Source organism: Maniola hyperantus, chromosome 8 (assembly GCF_902806685.2).
Source record: "Maniola hyperantus chromosome 8, iAphHyp1.2, whole genome shotgun sequence".
In the NCBI taxonomy this organism is placed as follows: Eukaryota; Metazoa; Arthropoda; class Insecta; order Lepidoptera; family Nymphalidae; genus Maniola; species Maniola hyperantus.
The window spans coordinates 11,119,023-11,141,379 of record NC_048543.1 but is presented as its reverse complement, the minus strand read 5'-3'; the positions used below and the strand labels follow the sequence as shown (position 1 = coordinate 11,141,379).

Genomic DNA, 22,357 nt, shown 5'->3' with positions numbered 1-22,357 from the left:
GGCGAAGGTATGAAGAATGCTTATTTTGTACAAATATTAGGTCTCCCTATCGGCATTTCGAACTTTGAAACAACCGCTAGTTCCCAGCAATGTTTTAGTAACAACACATTGTTTTATCTTCATTATTTAGCGCAAAAATAAATTAAAATTATGAATACATATTAAAAATTACAATATCCATGAAAACTTATTAGATATTAGAGATCGTTGATGACACTAGTCGGCTATATCATCATGATAAAAAAGCAAATATCGCTAAGGGTTGGTAATATAGATCGTACTATTATTATATCCACTGTTTTCCACAGGAGTTTTCAAAAACTTATCTATACAAAAACTACTTAGATAATGATCTAGTTAAACTCGGATAAGAGTTTTACTTGAAATCTTATTGATTCAGATTTATATAGGTACTTGTATGAAGAAAACTACAAACCTTACGCAAATGCACGTTTTAATTTAAATCCAAAATAATAAGATAGAAACTATCATCATCATCATCACGATCAAGCCATCGCCGGCGCACTGCAGAGCACGGGTCTCCTCTCAGAGTGAGAAGGGTTTTGGCCACCTATGAGAACATTATGGAGAACTCTGAAGCATGCAGGTTTCCTCACAATGTTTTCCTTCACCGTTCAAGCAAGTGATACTTAATTACTTAAAATGCATATAACTCCGAAAAGTGCCCGGGATAGAACCCCCGACCTCCGAGTAGGAGGCGGACGTCCTAACCACTAGGCTATCAGAGCTTATAGAAAAGCTATAGAACTTAACCAAAACATAACAGTCTCTTAAAATCATTAAACAACGATAATGTACTATGCAGATTCTATCTGCTTTGCTATCAGGAATCACAGACTGAGCACAACAAGACTGATGAACGATAACATCGATAAACTACCCCAGCTGGTATGTTTATTAAATTAAAGCAGATCAACATCTTAATCCAAGTTAAGTTTTGTTGTTTTAATCTATATCTGTAAAGGATTGTGTACATTAACGCTTTAAATATTTTTTTTAAATTGAAAATATTACAATGAAACTCAAAGCTAGCCTTGTCTAAATACTATACAAATCATGCCCGCGTGGAATGGTGCCAAGAATACTGGCTGCATATCCGCGCTGGACAGCTATAGGCTGATCCGCTGCGCCAAAAATGAGCCTAAAATGTCTCGTAAAAATTCCACCGCGAATAATTAAAAAACAAATCTTGTGAGATTTAAGACTTTGATATGAGATCTTGTGCACTTGTTAGTTAATTTATCTTTGTCTGTTGCATTGAAGTATATGTCGCCGCGGAGACTTCACCGGCATTCAATAAACTTATCTTTTTTATAAATCCATTGTTACTGATCAAATTCTACAATTTAAGTTATTTATAAACTAATATTTTACTTGTTTCTAAACGAATCTTTGTATGCTTTGAAGTAAGTAGGTACTCGTTTTGTTTCCTATTTGTTTTTGTGTAAATGTTTTGCTGTTCAGATTGCTGGAGAATCAATGTTAAAATATTGAGATAATTTAAGAAGCTGTTTAGATCCGTTCTAAGCTTAGTTTACTTATTTGTTACTAAATAAGCATTCAAATTGTTTGTTACTATCCAAACAAGAGCCAATCGAAACGCGTGCAATGCGGTCCGGCCAATGGGAGCTGAGTATGACTGTCGTCACGCAAAGCGAGAAAATGGTGGGACGTTGTTTGCTTGGACGCGTTTCGATCAGTGAGAATTTAGGATTAATTTTTCGGCTCGCGCTAGGGAAGGCTAGTTGAAGAAAACTCTGCCCAATTTTAGTGCCAAAATAGAAAATAGACGACTCTGTGTTGGCTAGGTCTTATTAGCTCTAAATAGTACTTACAAAGTAGTTTTGAGTTGTGTTTAATGTGAGTTGCCGCAATCCTTGAAGCTAAAATCAAAAGCAATGTTTCCTTTGACTATTTATTGTCGTAATAAAGTGATTGTGAAAATAAATTAGATTTAAAGAGTGTTTGCTCAGTGATTTTGAATTGTGATTAATCTCAGTGAGTAACTATAATCATTGAAGCCAAAATCACAATGTTTCGTTCAACTCATTATTGTGATCGTGATAAAGTCATTGTGAAAATCTAGTATTGCTCGAGATTGCGGTTGCTTGCATTCATGACAATAATATTGTAAATCGAATATTTGAAAAGACCAACCGCTGAGTTTCTTGCTGGTTCTTCTCGGTAGGAAGGCATTCCGAACCAGTGGTAGATTCATTTAACGGTTCTATAATAAAATCATAACGCTAAAAATGTTGGTATTTGTGTGCAAAATCCAGTAGTAAATTATACCCAGAATTCTAAGCGGGTAGGTAGTAAAGTTATCGCAGGAACTAGTGTTTCCTTACAATTATTTGTTCCGTAAGAGAGATCCGGAATCCATGGTTCCGGATATCTCAAGGAAAAATAATAAAGCAAAATTTAAATCAAATGAACGATCGACGATCGATCGAAACGATCTTAGTCCGGTGTTTGGAAGACTTGAGTAATTATAATCGTAATGTTTTGTAAATTACCTTCAGTGTTAAATTAATTTACTACCTACATCTACCATCGTTCGGTTTTCTTAACAAATTAAAATTGTGATGTGATTGGGTGGTTTTGTGAACTACCTTCGGTGTTTAATAAATCTACCTACCTACCTTTTCAAATCAGTTTTAGTTCTTTGTTTTAGTTTCTTTAGTTGTTTCTTTTAGATTCGCTGGTAGCGATGTCATACGAACGGGTTAGGGTCAAATTGATAGCAGCTTACAATTAAATAAGTTTTAGGTGTTCGGAATAGTTTTTGAGTAGTTTTTCTCTGGGCTTCTATTACGGATAGTGACGGCAGAACTGGTGATCCACGTGAGATCAACGGTTCTGCCCTTTTAAAAAATAATAACAAGACCGTTTTTCCGATATCAGAAGTGGGATCGCTCCAGCGATCCCTTTCTGCCGCTCAGTATGTTACAGAACCTGGCTTTAACGAAGTGAATCCTGAGGTACTACCTGGTGGTGCGCATGGTCGGAAAACGCCTGCGCGAATCATGCAGAATACGAGTAACCCTGCTGTCCTGCCACCACCGCCGTTCCAGACATGCGCCAACTAGGTGACAAAGTGAAGATAACCGAGTCTTCCTGCCTTTTTACGACTCGGACGGTAACGTGGGAGTACGTGAGTGTGTGTGCGATTATATTACTACAACTAAAAGTTATCTCACTAAATCGTTTAGAAATGAAAAATCGTTAGTTTATGATGGATTTGTTTCACTTAGTACCAATGGTTATCTTTCCTCTGATCACTATTAAAATATCGTGGTAGTTCATTAGATGGATAATTTAATGCTTTTAGTTCCAAAAGATTGAAGTACTTATGGCCCCTTTGTTTGATACCTCATTATTTCCTAGGCCAGATATTTCCTAATATTTATTGCTCTTCTCTAACTTGATTAAAAAGAAATTACTTCAACCCCTTACCAGCGTTTAAAATATTAAAATTAAAAAGGTAAGCTATTGAATTTCACATCCATGTCGGAAGCGCAGCTTCCGGACTTCGACTAATTCAAAGTCGACAATGGTCGATGCATGTGATTACTAACGCTGAAAATCTGCTGTACCTGAGGTTCTTCAACACTTTGGATTCATGGGCGTAAGTTCACGGTAATAGGTACCTAACTGACTGCAAAGCACTGTAGGAGTCCAATCAAGGTCTTCTACGCTGGGCGTGTCTTGAAAACTTCGAGTATAGACTACAGGATGGGCGAGCGTTAATTTAAAACAATAGGACTTCTTTATTAATAGTCCTTACTTAGCAACAGCAAAAACCAGGCCTCGCTTGGTTTCAGATTTAGTTTGTTAATAATAATAAATTCTCGCTTAATAATAACCACGGAAATAAGGCCTCGCTTGGCCTCTAATATAATGAGCCTTGTAAGTTTTACAGAGTTCTCTCATGTGCTGTATCCAAGCGCAACCCTTCAGGCGGCCATGTCGCCACAAGATTATCAACAGCAACCAGCTTAGTTGTGTCACTAGTGGTTGTGCTGGGTGGAAGACCTACGCGATGACCAAAGCAAGCTTGGATCTTATGCCCGGTGACTGTATAATTTACTATCTTTCTCAAACTCTTGTTCTTACTCATCTTATTACTCATATCACATGGCAAACAAAAAGAAAAGAAAAGAAAAGAAAAAAAGAAGAAAAAAAAAAATTAATAATGATGAAATTGACATTCCATTTTGACGTTGACTTTGACTTTGACTGAAAAACAAAATGAAAAATAAAACAAAAGATGTACGTTGACGTGTGGAGCCGATCAACGACCAATATATTTAAAATAACTATTGACGTGTGGAGCCGTTCAATGGTTAATCCTATCCGAAAAGAATTATGGTCCCCTGTGATACACGGCGCTCAGGACCGCTCAGAGGCACAGCATCGACCTTCCCAACTTCCTATCCATTCTTCCTTCTTTTAGAGCCTTCTTCGTGGACCTGTCCCCCTCACATCCTGTCACTTAACACTACATATAACTGTATTCATATGAAAATTATGAGCAGTGTCTTGTGTGTTAAAAAGAAAACTAAAAGCTGTTGTCATGTGGAATGAGCAGCTAAACATAATATGAAAATGACAGTTGACTGTTGTCATGTGGAATGAGCAGTTACAAACTATGAAATAATCTATTTACTTAACTGTTGTCATGTGGAATGACCAGTTACACATTACATAAAAATAATTTATTCACTCAACTAATGCCATGTGCTATGTGTAAATAATAACTTTATCATTTATTCCACTGTTGTCTGGGTAATGAGCAGATAAACACAAATGAATTTACTTTGATCTGTTTTCGCGTAGAACGAGCAGTATGAAATAACAACGTCTTTACAGTTTAAATATGAACTAAGTTTTTCAACACTTAGAGTTCTCCTTGGTCTAAGGAAAAACCTACATTGCAAAAATATTGCTTCTAAATAAATAAGACAATAAGAATCTATAGGTCTAGGTTTACTGTGGAAGTGCCTAGCTTCAAAACTAAATTTTTGTCTACAGAACTGAACCGGGAGAAAAGCGCTGCAGAGCACGCATCGCCCGCAGAATGGCCGTGTCGCCGCGGAGACTTCACCGGCATTCAATAAACTTATCTTTTTTATAAATCCATTGTTACTGATCAAATTCTACAATTTAAGTTATTTATAAACTAATATTTTACTTGTTTCTAAACGAATCTTTGTATGCTTTGAAGTAAGTAGGTACTCGTTTTGTTTCCTATTTGTTTTTGTGTAAATGTTTTGCTGTTCAGATTGCTGGAGAATCAATGTTAAAATATTGAGATAATTTAAGAAGCTGTTTAGATCCGTTCTAAGCTTAGTTTACTTATTTGTTACTAAATAAGCATTCAAATTGTTTGTTACTATCCAAACAAGAGCCAATCGAAACGCGTGCAATGCGGTCCGGCCAATGGGAGCTGAGTATGACTGTCGTCACGCAAAGCGAGAAAATGGTGGGACGTTGTTTGCTTGGACGCGTTTCGATCAGTGAGAATTTAGGATTAATTTTTCGGCTCGCGCTAGGGAAGGCTAGTTGAAGAAAACTCTGCCCAATTTTAGTGCCAAAATAGAAAATAGACGACTCTGTGTTGGCTAGGTCTTATTAGCTCTAAATAGTACTTACAAAGTAGTTTTGAGTTGTGTTTAATGTGAGTTGCCGCAATCCTTGAAGCTAAAATCAAAAGCAATGTTTCCTTTGACTATTTATTGTCGTAATAAAGTGATTGTGAAAATAAATTAGATTTAAAGAGTGTTTGCTCAGTGATTTTGAATTGTGATTAATCTCAGTGAGTAACTATAATCATTGAAGCCAAAATCACAATGTTTCGTTCAACTCATTATTGTGATCGTGATAAAGTCATTGTGAAAATCTAGTATTGCTCGAGATTGCGGTTGCTTGCATTCATGACAATAATATTGTAAATCGAATATTTGAAAAGACCAACCGCTGAGTTTCTTGCTGGTTCTTCTCGGTAGGAAAGGCATTCCGAACCAGTGGTAGATTCATTTAACGGTTCTATAATAAAATCATAACGCTAAAAATGTTGGTATTTGTGTGCAAAATCCAGTAGTAAATTATACCCAGAATTCTAAGCGGGTAGGTAGTAAAGTTATCGCAGGAACTAGTGTTTCCTTACAATTATTTGTTCCGTAAGAGAGATCCGGAATCCATGGTTCCGGATATCTCAAGGAAAAATAATAAAGCAAAATTTAAATCAAATGAACGATCGACGATCGATCGAAACGATCTTAGTCCGGTGTTTGGAAGACTTGAGTAATTATAATCGTAATGTTTTGTAAATTACCTTCAGTGTTAAATTAATTTACTACCTACATCTACCATCGTTCGGTTTTCTTAACAAATTAAAATTGTGATGTGATTGGGTGGTTTTGTGAACTACCTTCGGTGTTTAATAAATCTACCTACCTACCTTTTCAAATCAGTTTTAGTTCTTTGTTTTAGTTTCTTTAGTTGTTTCTTTTAGATTCGCTGGTAGCGATGTCATACGAACGGGTTAGGGTCAAATTGATAGCAGCTTACAATTAAATAAGTTTTAGGTGTTCGGAATAGTTTTTGAGTAGTTTTTCTCTGGGCTTCTATTACGGATAGTGACGGCAGAACTGGTGATCCACGTGAGATCAACGGTTCTGCCCTTTTAAAAAATAATAACAAGACCGTTTTTCCGATATATAAATAGGTCTCCTGTAAAGCAAATTGTTTGCGTAAAAAAGCTATGGGTATTACTAAGTTGACCGAATTTGAACCGGTAGGTATAATTTTTACTTTCAATGCAAAAATTTCATTATGTTTTATCGGTTTTAACGGAATGACAATAACTGACGGGTACAAACAAACAAACAAAGTTTAGATAGATAGTTGATTTATGATTGTTGATTTTCATCTAGTAGCAAATAAAATGTGTTGCATTTGTATAGCTGCAGTAGCTTATTAACATTATTTTATTCTTAAGTTAGGTATAAGATATGCAAGCGTTGGCGGGCGAATGGTACGAGTACGCACTCCCCCGGCACGTGCGCTGTACCTAACATTAACACTCACAATTACATAGTAGGTATAAGCTAAGTCACGACACGCTACAAAAGATTGTGTTGATATTACATTACTACTGGCTGACTGGAATTTTCATTCAAAGTGGTTCAAAATGATCCGAGACAACTGTTGCTTTGATCTGAATTAAGATACCGAACGTTGTTATACTTGTTACTTTCAAAATTGTAAATGTGCCTTACTTTATAATAAGTGTAATTTACTCTTGTTCATGATTTATACTTAATGCAAAGTAGGTAGAAAACAAATGGCAATTCGTTAATGTTTGGTTATTCAAAAGTTGTACCTACTACCTAGTTAATTTAAGGGTTCTGTACTCCGATTTCCGTCCGCCCGTCTGTACGTCCATCCTTCCGACTGTTTGTCAGCGTGCTGTATCTCGTAAACTGTAACACTTAGGTTGAGAGTTGAAATTTTCACAAAATGTGTATTTCTATCGCCGCTTATAAACAACACATTTATAAGTGCTATTTCTTGTACGATAGATATGTATAGAACCCTTCTTGTGCGAGTCCGACTCGCACTTGACCGAATTTTAAAAAGTTTTGTGTCCACTAGAGGCGGCTGCAGATCTAAGCAGCTCAATTGAAGAGCTGCCTCATCTTAGGTATCTCAGGTCGAGCCATAATTTTTCATACCATAATATTATTCGCGTTCAAAGTAGCCTCAGTCCGAACCCTGCTTTTAGAGGCGATGGACGTGCAGTTTCAGGCCGAGTAGTAAATACATCATGTTGAGACTAAATCGGCGTGGATAAAATGGCGGGCATCAAAGATAGTCATCTAGTAAAATAATAATAAAGTAATATTAGTCCAATAACAAAACAAAAGTCTAAAAGAGGCATCTGCTACATTTATGGGCAATATGTGATTCATATGGCGACGCAACAACTGAAAGCTTTGCACATTACTGGTTCTGAGCTTTCGCCGCATTATCTAGGTATCGGAGCCAGAGACAATGGCTCGCGCATGCGTAATGCGTTATCTCAGATCTACCTCTTGCCACATTCTGCTCTCCTAATGAGGAACGCTGTTCCAATTCTCGAGCTATGTGCTAATTGAAGACTAACAAAAACGGGAAATTTTGCCTTCTAATTGAACCTAATTGAACTTAATTGAACTTCACTCGTGAGATATGAATGTGGATTGATACACGTTTTCTTTTGCAGGTAGAGGATAAAATAAAGGCAGTGCTTTCCAAAGGATGAGGTGTAAGCATCGGATAGACAGATTTATCGGGCCAGACACGCTGCAGCCAACAGGTGGGAGCTAATTTAGCATTATTCGCTGGTTTAAGTTAAGCTTAAAGATAAATTTTATTGTAGCGTTATAGTATTGTAAGTTGTAACCATTGAGTTCGTTTACCATGAGGACATATTTTTTACACATTTTTCAATACTGCAAAAACGTGTGACATCTCTACTTACGCAGTATTACGGGAGCCCGATGCTGCTGAAAATATTTGGTAATTTTTTCTTCTTGCGGCTCTTACACCTCCTGCAGATAAGTATTGCAGGCCTTGTAGGTATTACTTCAAGACAGTACTATCCATGCGTCTGCTCGTGCGTTTCGACCCTAGTGAGAATTTTGTTATTAAGGGTCGAAGTGTATAAACGCGGTTACGTCAACGGCGACAACATGGCTTACAATTAATTTGTAATACTATGAGGAAACATTACCTATACAAATGACATGTTACATGATACGCGAAAATTGTACAATTTGCTCGTACCTTCATTAATAATTTGTCATATTATGATGAATCCGGTGACCGGTAGGTCGATTTCGTAACAATCTCAATTGTTGTGATTGTCTGAATTTGTGCGATTCTTGTTGCAATAATGCATTGTAGCCAATAGTGAGCGAGCGTCAACTAATTAGTGGTGATTGCGATCGTGACATTGTAGCTGTCATTCTACCGCAATCGAGCAGCTGGTTATCCGTACAGACGGCGTAGGTATAGGATATATACATCACAATCATACATTCAACGTGTATAACCCATGTAAAAGCAGTGTGCAAGTTTGTATTAGTAATACTGTTAATGTGTATTCAAATTTAATTTCTCGCTTTCGAAATATCTCAGTACACGTAGTAACCATAAGCGTTTGCACATTGTCATATCACACCCACGCCGCCCCGCGTATAATTTCGCGATTTAAGTGTCCCGACGAAATACATCTCGACGGAGTAGGCGATAAATAACAAACAAATTACTTTGTTGACACAAAATGCTTTAAAGGTACGGTTTCAATGTCAATTGCTTAACACGACATTCGACAGCCTAGATAAGCTTACAGCAGCGATACAGTATTAATGAAATTGACATAGGAGCCAACAGGCTGGAAGAGAACAAGCAGATTTTAATGACGTACTGGTAATTTTATTAGTGGCATTTTAAACTGCGATACCCTTTCGCGTCATCTTATATAGCATCGTTGCGTAATAACAAGTAAGATAGCAGTCAAGCGCTTGTTAGCAACATTTAGATAAATGTACAACTACTATTGAATTAGCTTAGTGTTGAATTGGTCGGTGTAGACTGTAATAACCTCAGGCAAATACCCCGAGGCACGCTCAATCAACCGACTATAAAAAAATATCTATTTCCAAATTATTATAGGTGTCACCTTATTGAGACGGCTTATAAGGTAGGGTGCAGTTTACGCAACTCACCCCCTCACAAGTCGTCTCAGTGAAGTGGTATTGTCTATCTTCAATCAAACTCAATCCATTAGCCTGTATGCGTCCACTGCTGGACATAGGCCTTTTCAAGAGCACGCCATCAAACACGGTCCTCCGCCCTCCTCACACGCCCCCTTCCCGCCACCTTCTTCAGGTCATCGATCTGGAACGGGCTGAAGGTCGTCCTGCATTGCGTTTATCGGTCCATAGTTTCCATTCCACAACGCATCAGCCCCATCAGCCGTCGGTTCTGTGACAAAGTGACCATTCACAGTCCATTGCCACTTCAGCTGGATAATCCATTGAGCTATAGCGGTCGCTTTTGTTCCGCTGCGAATTTCGTCGTTCCTGCCTGTCTTAACAACCTGTGTATCAGAACATACCTTTAACACGTGCGATGGTGACATTTGCATGCCGTTAATGTTCTAGCGTTTGTTGGAACTAGGTACATGTAGGAAGAGAATGAACATATTTAGCGAGGCGTGATCAAAGAGATTTTACGATATCAGCGCATTCCAAGAGGGTTTATAATATAAACCTATTACACTACACTACACATAATATCTTTATAGTGTACTCCACACTCTACCGGCGTATTAAGAAGTGGAATAGGTCTTATGGTACTAAAATAATTATGAAATGAATACAGTTATGATAATTTAGTGCTAAAAGTATTGTGAAGAAGTTCTTTTATCATCATCATCAACCCATCGCCCGCTCACTAAATCCAGTATTCTACTGTTAGAATGAGGAGGGCAACCCATAGTCCACCAAATGATATTCCACAGACTCCACAGGCCAGGTGCTGATTTGCGAACGTCAAACACTTTTAAGAATAATAAGGAGAAATGCAAAGCATTCCCTTCTATGTAGGTAGGTATATTCCTTTTATCACAATACTTGTCATAGTTATTAGTTTTTTATTATTGTAAACATCAGGCAAAGGCCGCAGAATCAAATGAGGTGTAAATTTCTCATTTTCTTTATATGTTATTATGTTATTAACAGACTTGAATACTGCTTTAACTTTACTCAAAATCGGTATTTTACGTCATGGTTATAATATATACGAGAATAATATGTTAAAGTTTTAATTTTGTTTTAAATATGTAGCAATCTGGTAGCAGTAGATAAACTGTAAGAATCATGATAAGAACGAGATCATTAGAAAACGGTAGATCTGATTGCATAATTTTATAGTTCTGGTGTCACACTTTATATTAAAGTTATTATCATTGATTTATGTTTATTTCTATATCATCCATTTTATGAGATGTAATAAGGTTATATGAACCATTCATACATAGAGCTTTAAGCGATAATTACTTACGGACGGCTAATCTCAGTCGTCAAAGAAAATGTACCTACTTTTAAAACGCTGTAAATCCTTTATGAGCGACAATGGAGCTTAAAATGGCATAATGGAATATAATGGAGTGACTTTAAAGAAGAAAGTTGAGACATTAGGTCGCCACAGTCCTTTCTTACTAAGATTTTTATCTGTCAAGAGTAATTTACTTGAGCATAAGGTGAAAATGTAAGTATCAAATTGTAACGGTTTCTAGAACATTTACTTATAGCGCTTTTACTTGAAGATAAATTAAATTATAAATTTATAGGTTTATTATTGCAGTTTAATAATAGTCTACTCTTTATTGCAGAATACATAAGCACTATCAATAATATAATTGTTACTAACGTTTCATAATTAAATATCACTTGCTTTAACGGTAAAGGAAAACATCGTGAATAAAATTTGTGTTTTTCTTCTCCACACTGTTTTGAAAGGTGTGTGAAGTCTGCCAATCCATACTTGTCCAGCATGGTGGACTATGACCTAAGCTCTTCTCATTGTGAGTATAGAGACCCGAGCTTACTAGTGAGCGAGCGATGGGTTTTACCTGCGACTTCCGCGGTACATATATAATTTAAAGCCTATGTACCTACTTCTGGATAAAGTAACTTTCTAATGGTGAAAGAATGATTAAAATTAGTTTAGTAGTTTCAGAGTTTATCGATTACAAACAAATAAATAAATCTTCCCTCTTTATAATATTAGTAGCTAGATCATCGATTCCGAATTTATCTTGTAAGTCACTTTACGTTTTTTTCTCTTCGAACCATTAATATTGTAATGGTACGTCTTTACCGGACTACTCATTATAAAACCTCTGACTCGTATTTCAACCTTTACTACCGATAAATCGTTTCCACTAGCTGGCGTCTGCAACTCCTGTAATAAATTTCCATCAACACAAAAGCTCTTATTAGTCAGGCATTTCAAAAATACTAAAAACATCTGAGCAAATGATTTATTTTTAAAGTATCCAATAAATAAGGCCTCAAGTGCGGAGAACATAAGTTCTAAATATAGCATAACTAACTGATGACTGTGAGTTGTGATTTCCTTCAGTTGAATTTAGTTTTTAAAAAATCTTCGATTTTCCGGGATAAAAAAAAGCTTATGATACTTTCCAGGTCTTTAGCTACACCCAATTACCCATGCAAAAATCACATCAATCCGCTGCCCCATTGTGAGGTGATTGAAGGACAAACCAATAGACAAACACAGTTTCGTATGTATTTATAGTATGGGTAGTGATAAATATATACCCTTAAACTGCGGGTAGAATGTAAAAAAATAAACGCTAAAGAAAAAACAGGCCATAATATCTTATCGATCAAACTTCCAAGTTTAAAAAACAAAAATGACCCGTAATTAACGGCCTCAAACCTATTAATAAATCTTGAATCGCACAGATAGATTTAAATAAAGAGCGATGATGCAAAAAACAATAATTTATACCTTCAAAATTATGGTTGATTTATTTGATTAATTTTAGGGGTTTTGGTATCATTAAAATATTTACAATCAATATTCCTATGATAATATTTTGACTACCAAGAGATGAGAGTTTTATGTTCCATTGTTTTTTTTTTATTTTTTTGTACCAGCTAATTGAAGCAAAGCAGTTTTTATGGTATTTTTAGTCCGAAATGTACAGTATTTAAATCGAACTGATATTATAAAGAAAGAGTGCGAATTTTGTGAATTTGTGTGTATCTATTTATATGGAGGTATCTGGAACCACTACACTACATCTATTTAAAAGTTTTGTCAGCATTTGAGGTCATTATTCTAAATAGACAGGCTACAGGTTACATCAACCCGGGTGAGGTCGGGGCGGGTTATTAGTTATCTCATAGTGAAGCTAAACTAGCTAGCCACACTCCTATAAAGACTCTTCGATACTACTTATATTATGATTCAAAATCGATTCTAAATAATACCTACAGTTTTTATAAGTTCAACCAAGCTTAAACAAATAAGTACTACGCGTCATAAATATTACGTGAGTGAGCAAACGTGATTAGAATTCTACGTTGCTTTAATAGCCAGGCAGACACTTTTTTCTTACATTATCATTCAGCCGCTCATAGCTTTATAATTAGACCCAAGGTTACGGTAAAGGCCATGGATTCTAATGACCCTTATTTTTTATTACACTAATTCGCCGTAAGCGTGTAACAGTTTTTTTGTAGTATTTAACAAAAACTTTCAAGAAAATTTTAAGTATTTTATCCGTGTATTTATTTATTTGTATTTTGCATGTCCGTATGGTCTCAAATAAAGAATAACATTCTTTTACTTTAAATACTTCGATAGGTACCTACTCCTTTGATATCTTATCAAAGTATTCAAAATGTTTTTAAATTTGGATTTGAGCTGCAGGCCAGCTCGTTCCAGCAATGCGCGGGACTGCAATTTTTTTATAAGTAGCGAGACCAATAATTAATCTACGTATGGCACAATATTGTAAGTAAGTATATCAAATCTTTGAAAAGAGCAATCACCGATTTTCTTGCTGGTTCTTCTCGGTAGGAAGGGCATTCCGAACCAGTGGTAGATGCATTTGACGATTCAAAAGTACTTGTAAAAGTTTAATTGAATAAAAATTATTTTTAAAGTTAATTTAAAGTTTATTAAGTATATCAAACTAGATAAATCTACTTTCTGCAAACTAGATAATCTTACATCTTCATTGTAGAGAAAAATCTTATTGATTAAATTAGTGATCGATTACCCGTGTTCTAAAGTTTTTACAATGGGAAAACAAAACACATTGTACACCCACACTCTGTTTCAGTAGTGAAAGCTGTTATTGTTAACTTTGATCGACATTTTGTTCTCCATGGACGTTAACACGTTACATAAAGTTACGTCAATATTAATAATTATTATAGTAAATTTATCGGCACTTTGTTATAAAATGGAATAATTGCTAGTTGCAATGGTGGTACCTACTACTACTGTAAAATAACTTTATTTATAGATTCAATATAGGAAGCAGAAAGTGGATTGTGTGATGTGTTAAATAGTTATTTCAGAAACTGTCTATTATGATTGTGATATCGAGTCAAAGGTTTCTTATTTATTTTTATTCTAAGTAAAACATCTACCAATATATGTCATCACCATCATCATGCAATGGTGGTACCTACTACTACCGTAAAATAACTTTATGCAATAATAATTACTTACATAAGATTTGATAGATTCGATATAGGAAGCAGAAAGTGAATATTGTGATGTGTTAAATAGTTATTTCAGAAACTATCGACTATGATTGTGATATCGAGTCAAAGGTTTCTTATTTATTTTTATTCTAAGTAAAACATCTACCAATATATTTCATCACCATCATCATGATCAACACATCGCCGACCCACTAGGTCCTAGGTACCTACTGAGTACGGGTCTCCTCTCAGATTGAGAAGGGTTAAGGCCATAGTTTGCCACGCTGATCCAGTATTGGCAGACTTCACGCATCTTTGTGAACATTATGGAGAACTCTCAAGGATACAGGTTTCCTCACGTTGGTTTCTTTCACCGTTATAGCAGGGGATATTTAATTGCTTAAAAGTCTTAAAACACACATAATTCCGAAAAGTTAGAACACTCGACCCCCCCGAAAAGGGCTATCTATCACCGCTTATTAGCGATAAATGCTATAAATTTAGTGGTAAAACAATGGAAATGTAATCTACTTACATTTGTTTGGTTTTGTATTTCTGCGTTACCTTTACTTTAATTTACTTTAAGTATAGCAACTTTAACAATCTTTATTTATAACTTCTGTCGCTTAGTGAAACTTAAAATGTTCTCATTAACTTGCTAAGCCTTTAACAGTGTCAGGATTGATTATCTCATCTGAAACAGATTCCTAACGGAGATACTACTGATGTCTAAATTACGTTGCCTATTATTTTGTTCTCGGAATTCTAGCTGAGCCGATGGACACTTATTTTTCTACTTATACATCGCCGTCCCCGGCGAATAAAATGGTAATCGGAAAAACTCAACTATTCAGGAGAAATAAAAAACTGATTTTTGACAATTGTTCGCAAAGCAATTGTCTCAGAATAGAGATAGATGGCTCAAATGAGAGCTAATTTTTTTAGCTTTCGTTATGTTTTGGTAAATTTTAATTAGATTTAATATTATTAAAGATATTTCAAATTTAATAAATTAATAAAATTATCATGTTGTCTAAATTTACTAATGTACACTTACCATTTTATTCGCGTAACATTGTTGAGACAGTAAATATTGCTATATTGCTTTACAATTATATTCTATGCATACTCGGAACCAAAATAATGAAAATAATGATAGCTTGCCATTTTATTCTGGTTCATATTGAATATGTTTTGTTTAGTATTACATCCTTATACGTTTATTCCGGTTTAGTCAATAAAACAAAATTATGGTAACTAGCTATTGCTTTGTTAAAAATTTAAAACAAAAAAGTTAATCCTCTTGATCTTCCTCATCATAATCATTAGAATTGCAATCAAAACTATCGTCAGTGGTAAAGGAATCGTAAAATACATGATAATAATAACTGGGGATGACTTCTATCCTACAAAGACTCATAAGATCAGCGTGTAAGCTGCCTTGCTTAGTGGCAGAGGTCCACTGTAAGCTACTGTTTTGGGTTGGAAGTGGCCCAAATTCCACCTTAGTGGCCAAAGTCAACCTCACCTGTCCGTGGTGCACCCTGCCAATTATCTAACGAGGCTCTGGCGCTGCCAGTCCCATTTATGGGTCGCTGTGTTTAATACCGCACGGCGTAATCTCTAAGGTATGTCTGCTTCGTGGTAGGATTCTACCTGGCTGAGTCGCCTGGCTAGGGACCACACTCCAGTCCTATCCAGCCGCAAAGCATTCCATGCGTTCCGGCTGCGAGCTGGAGAGACTTTCCCATCTCCCGAATGGTGTAATTACTGTGGCCATTGGTTCCATCGTGGAGATTAATTAATCCTTCTCGTATTCATAGGCGCGATATATTGGCACCCGATGGGAATATATTGGTGACCCTTCCGTCCCCCGTGCCAGTAACATACTCTACCAACGTAATCGAGAGCGGCTGACTCCATGTCTTTGACCAGGAGACAACCATTGCTGAATTATTCGCTAACCCGGTCAAATAGTATACACACATGATGCCAAAAAGTAGAAGAAAGAATCGTTCTACAGCGGTGCCTCGTTCCACACTCTGTGTGAACTTTTACAACATTAGAGGGTTGCACTCCAACCTAAATGCCGTTCGCCACCACCTTGAAACGGCAAAACCATCTGTACTCTTTCTAACTGAAACCCAAATCTCACCCCCGACGATACTTCTTATCTAACCTACCCCGGCTAAAAACTGCAACACGTGTTTTTGCCACGTGCTGGCGTGTATGTGTATATTAGGGGAATATTTGCGGTCAACGCTTCTACAGCCTAGAGGTTGGGGACCTGTCTCTTCTTAGGTTACGCGTGGACTTCGGGGTTAAACCCGAGTCTACGCGTGCCTGTACGGATCCTATAGCGCGGTAACGTAGAGACGGACCGACTCTTTGACCGCGTCAAAATATCGGTGGACTATGTATTGGAGCATATTCCTTCCGCTGAGGTGATGATCCTAGGTAACTTTATTTCCCACCGTGTGGAATGACTACGATCACGTAGGATACTGATTATACCGGGAGGTGTGCGCATAATCTTGTCCTGACTATCCAATTGGTTACTGTACCAACAAGGTTTCCCGATATTGCTGACCACAAACGCTGAACCTCTGTTCTCAATCTTTCCCTCAACACTCACCCTAACGGCTACCAAGTTAGTGTCGATGCTCCACTAGGGACTTTTGGTCACTGCTTGGTACAGACCATAGTGCAGCTTCCATCATCCGTTCGTACGCGTGGTACCGGTAGCCGTAGAGTATGGCACAATAAATCAGCTGACTGGGATGGTCTATGGACCGACCCCGAATTCTACGCCTCATACCTATGAGGGCAGCTTTGTTTTTCTGAAAATGACCCCAACATCTGTGCTGTAGCCGTTGCTTCATTCCCAACTCTTTAACACGTACCGGGAAGCGAGCACGGAAATGGTTTAACAGAACTTGTAAGAGGGCTGCCAACCTTAACCAGTCCTGGTGTTCAGCACAATGCAACTACCACCCAAACCCCCACCAATCTAAAAAAAATTAATACCCGCTCTAGATCCTCAAAAATACCATTGCCAGGGCAAAACTCAAGCACGTTGATAGAATTGGTTGCATTGCCTCCTGGTTTCTACGCGTTCTGGTCCCTGTCGAAAGCCATACAAGGCAACTTCTTTCGTTCCACGTTTTCATCTTTGTGCAAACCGGATGATACACTGGCCCACATTGCCAAAGAGTTTCTGACTGATTTTTCTACAACCGCACCGCAAGCCACCGTAAGCAATTTCCCCCTCACCACCTGGGTGCCTGGTGCACTTCGACCGCCCGTTATGCCAAATCCTTTTTTCCACTCACATGCAAACCGAGTAATCAACTCCCTTCCCAATAGATTACAACATGGAGTTATTCAAGGGGTGGACCAACAAATTACTGAAAGGCCGGCAACGCTTTGGCGGTTCCTCTGGTGCTGCAAACGTTCATGGGTGGCGGTAATCACTTAACATTAGGTAAACCGCCTGGTCGTTTGCTTGCTATTCTTATTTAAAAAATGTATCTAAGTCAAAAAATTGCTTATGCATGTTATCGAGTGTACTAATTAGCGTACCACAAGCATTACCATCATCATATCCCGCTATCACTATCTATCGTTAATCTAGTCTGTATGACGGAAAAGTATGGCAATATATTTTGCTGCTCAGTACTAATGAAACGATTTTACTAAAGAAATATTAGTCGTCATACCTAAACTTTTCTTTACGAGAACAAAATGATAACTGCTTTTAGAAATTATTTTGTCAACTCGTTGAACGAGAATATAATTGTAAAAGCGTTTGCCATGTGATAAGTATAGAAAAATTTTACTAACACTGTCTTGCAATTTACACAATGTACTAGAAAAAAATAGGAATAATGTTGTATTTTTTAATAACTTTTTAAATAACGGCAGAAAAATTACCAAAAAAATTAGGTAGATGTATTTGGCGCCGTAGACCTCAAAAATCGCATAACACTAAAACGATGGTACAACGGTTATCATTTTATTCGCCGGGGACGGCGACATACAGATGATAGCTACATGGTATGCGCAGGTCGAATTCTTTCTTTGTTTGCTTGTTTTATCTTTAGGTATTACTATACTATTTATTTTAGTTTAGGTATTAGGTGTGTAATATGTTGAAGTATGTACTTAAAGCACCGAAGAAGTGTAAACAGTTTTTGTGTTCTACGAACTCTTCCAGGGGCGTATAAATAGATTTCTTAATCCATACTAATATTATAAATGCGAAAGTGTGTCTGTCTGCCTGTCTGCTAGCTTTTCACGCCCCAACGGTTTAACCGATTTTGATGAAATTTGGTACAGAGGTAGCTTACATCCCGGAGAAGGACATAGGCTACCTACTTTTTATCCCGGAAAATCAAAAAGCTCCCACGGGATTTTAAACCTAAATCCACGCGGGCGAAGTCGCGGGCATCCTCTAGTTTTTAATAACAAATTACGAAAAAATAAAGCAAGGGGAAAAGTAGGCTAGTGCAGCTACACACGATCTTTAGACTAAAAGTACCATACTTAATGCTTTTTCAGTATGCTTGGTTTCCATGTTTATCACAATTTTAACTTTAATCTAGCAAAATTAAAACATGTACAGTACGCGGCAGAAAGAAATTTAGAAGGAGATAGCAGATTTGTAGAGCATTTGTAGACCGACAAAACGTTATATAGGTAGGTATGAGTGACCAAAACAACGCTCTACAAAGCCAAAATGTTATTCTAAAGGCCGATGCACATTACTTTCTGCCGTGTACTGTAAATACTTTAATAGTCTACATTCTACATGCTCAAACTGCTAGAATCAATTTTATAACGCCCTGCATGTAAGTAGGTATACGCGCCCCACATACACGCGTTGATTCATAGAACTACTTAGAATTTATGAAGAGATATCAACTTAATACCATCATTTATCGATACTAATGCCCATCGTAAAATATAACATCTTTCTTTAAGAATTATGGTGACTCTAACTAAGGGTCTGGACAGATACAAACCGCCACGACTGCGATGTGTGGTACCTGTAGGTACGCAAGTTCTATACTTCGTAATTACGGTATGTGACACCAGCAACACAGTTCTCTACCTATATTGTTAAACTACCCATACCGTTTAATTTTTAAAGGTTCTTAAAAAAGGTTGCCTGACCCTGGACCACCTGGTGGTAAGTGATTTACTTAGAAGAGGTATGGTAGTTTGATTATTAAATTATACCCTTAATTGGTTTCCATTCAACATCGCTAAATCGCTTAGCAGTACATCTTTGCCAGTAGAGTGGTAGCTAGCAACGGTCATCGCCTTCCACCAAACTAGACTTCAGACAATTTAGAAATTATAGACTTGAATTAAAATTCGAAACCTACGACTTACCTATAAGACCGTAGCAGTCATCAATACACCAGGGAGTTCGTCAAATCTATACACATCCTTTTTTAACGTCTATTAACAGTTCCTACGTTCTTATAATAAGTACGATACCTAGGAGCTGCGTTGGACACTTGCTTGCCCCGTCACGCGTTTTATTTGCCCCAGACTTACATCCTAGCGAATAATATAAAATGTAGCTACATTGCGAACCACTAGGCTATATTGCGAACCACTTGAAACTAAACAAGTCTTGTTCGAACGCATCGGTCAGCTACATGTGACTGTCATTGACAAAGGATATTGAATCCGCAACGGACGCTCTTTGAGGCGGATAGAACTTTAATGCGTTCTGAATAATAAATGTTAAATGGCATCATATTTGCATTGCCTAGCCCTCTTGCAGGGGTAACTGAACTGCATAATGCTACATTAATGACATTAGAAAACACGTTTCGAAAGACAATTTTAGAAGGATATAAGAATTCTCTTAAACTTTACAACCTACTAAGAGAAGTAAGATTAAAAGTTCCCATGGAAACTCTGAAAAAACCCTAATCCACGTCGACGAAGTCGTGGGCATCATGTGCTTGGTACAAAAAGAACTTGCACTCCGGCGACGGATATAGGGTGTTTTTATCTTAAAAAAGCAGAGTTCCCACGAGATGTTTTTAAAAAACCGAAACTTAAGCGGACGAAGTTGCGGGAATCATCTAGTATGATTACAGTTAATGAAATAATGGTACAGCAAACTATTGAGCCGGTTGAATACGCATTCAGCCAGAGTACTAACGTGAATTTTTTGTTCCTTTTAAAAATGTTCGCTTATAACGGAATCACGAAGAAATGCCAGACAGATTTTATCACGATTATGCGATTAAGCTTATGCGAGACGGCGTACGCGAGTCATCTCGGCATGCGAAACGTTAAAACATTTCATAAAATGTTATTATTGGAGATGTTATTATTTGTTCAAGAAGAGAAGTTCGATTAACGTTTTGACGATTCAATTTTCTGTGTGCCTCTCGCGCCACCTATTGTACGATGTCAGAAACCTTCCCGCAAGTGCCAACAACTGGGCACACCCGGGCAAGGAGGCCATGCCTCGAGGCCCGTACCCCCGTTTTGGCCCAGGTCAAACGGAGAAGACCCCGCTGCAACTGTACAAAATATTAACTCAATCGGATGAGCAGTCAGTTCTGTTGTTGTCTGTTGAAGATTGAGCGACATAATATTCCTATTTCCTATCCACTCTCTGATGTTGCGAAACATGACTTTTTTGTAGCTTTTCTCCCCAGTTTTCTTCTCTTTTACTTTTGCCCTTCATACGCCCAAGGTTGCTAATTTTCTCCCTTTTTACTATCTTCCAAACATCACGCTAAATTCCTATTCAGTACTGGACATCACAATCCATAAACTACAAATATTTTTCAAATTTTTATGCAGGAAAATATTTTTATAGGTATGTTAAAAAAATTGAAAAATATTTGTCGTTTACGCCTTGTGACGTCATTAATCGCTTTCCGTATAGCGTGACGTAAATAATAAATTATTTTAAAAATTAATAAAAATTATGTTTATATAAAATTATTCTCTTTATTACCTATAATAAATTCCAGCCCCATAAAATACCGCTTTACAAAAAAATCACGTCATTTTATTACTACAGGCCAAGGCTTCATTATTATGACGGAGTGTAGGTATGCATTATGCAGAAGTTTAGTGTGATTCACTAACACTCACCGAGCTGACGTTTAATTTTGAAGATTTTCTACGAAAAATTACTTTCATATCACTCAGTGAAACAGCAATGTAGCTAAACTAGATATCAAATGAGTTTGGTGGCTATCATTTAGTGTTGATCACTGAGTTACATAGCGAATCACCCCACAGTGGTGTTGCAATAATTAAATTTTATATACACCTGAACACATTTAATATTAAGTAGTAAAGTTTCCATTTAATACAAACCACCATTTCCTTCTAATAAGTAATCTCTATCATTCTAACGGCAAGGATTATTATAAAGATGACCACCGCTCGTATAACATCGGTACCTAACTGTAAAAATACAGCACGAACTTACGGAGACTGCAACCACGCTAGTCACTACCTACAAGAGTTGATGTTGCGACTTTTTTAGGGTTCCGTACCTCAAAAAGAAAAACGGAACCCTTATAGGATCACTTTGTTGTCTGGCTGTCTGTCTGTCGGTCTGTCAAGAAACCTACAGGGTTCTTCCCGTTGATCTAGAATCATGAAATTTTACAAGTAGGTAGGTCTTGTACCTGACATTTAGGGAAAAATCTGAAAACCGTGAATTTCTGGTTACATCACACAAAAAAAAAATTGTGGTCATGAACTAATAATTAGTATTTTCAATTTTCTAAGTAAAATAACTAAATCAAGTGGGGTATCATATGAAAGTTCTTCACCTGTGCATTCTAAAACAGATTTTTATTTATTTTTATGTATCATAGTTTTTGTATTATCCTGCAAAATGTCGAAAAAATTTTGTACTGTATTACGGAACCCTCATTGCGCGAGCCTGACTCGCACTTGGCTGGTTTTTTCTTCTTAATCATATTATTGGATAAGTATGAACATAATAATATACCAAAGGTATTCTGAGGAAATCCGGG

General features: G+C 36.9%; 1 protein-coding gene and 1 long non-coding RNA gene across 2 annotated transcripts in view; both read left to right on the top strand.

Annotated features, from left to right (window-relative positions):
• Positions 1-22,357, top strand: part of Cad86C (Cadherin 86C) — a 151,284-nt gene that overhangs the window by 41,137 nt on the left and 87,790 nt on the right. The window contains exon 2 of the mRNA XM_034970964.2: positions 8,291-8,383. The gene's annotated coding sequence lies outside the window, so the exon portion shown is untranslated. The remainder of the gene's footprint in view (positions 1-8,290; positions 8,384-22,357) is intronic.
• Positions 1,303-6,070, top strand: LOC138402653 (uncharacterized). Its single transcript, XR_011237012.1, has 2 exons — positions 1,303-4,094; positions 5,056-6,070. It is a non-coding gene; the product is annotated as an uncharacterized lncRNA (long non-coding RNA).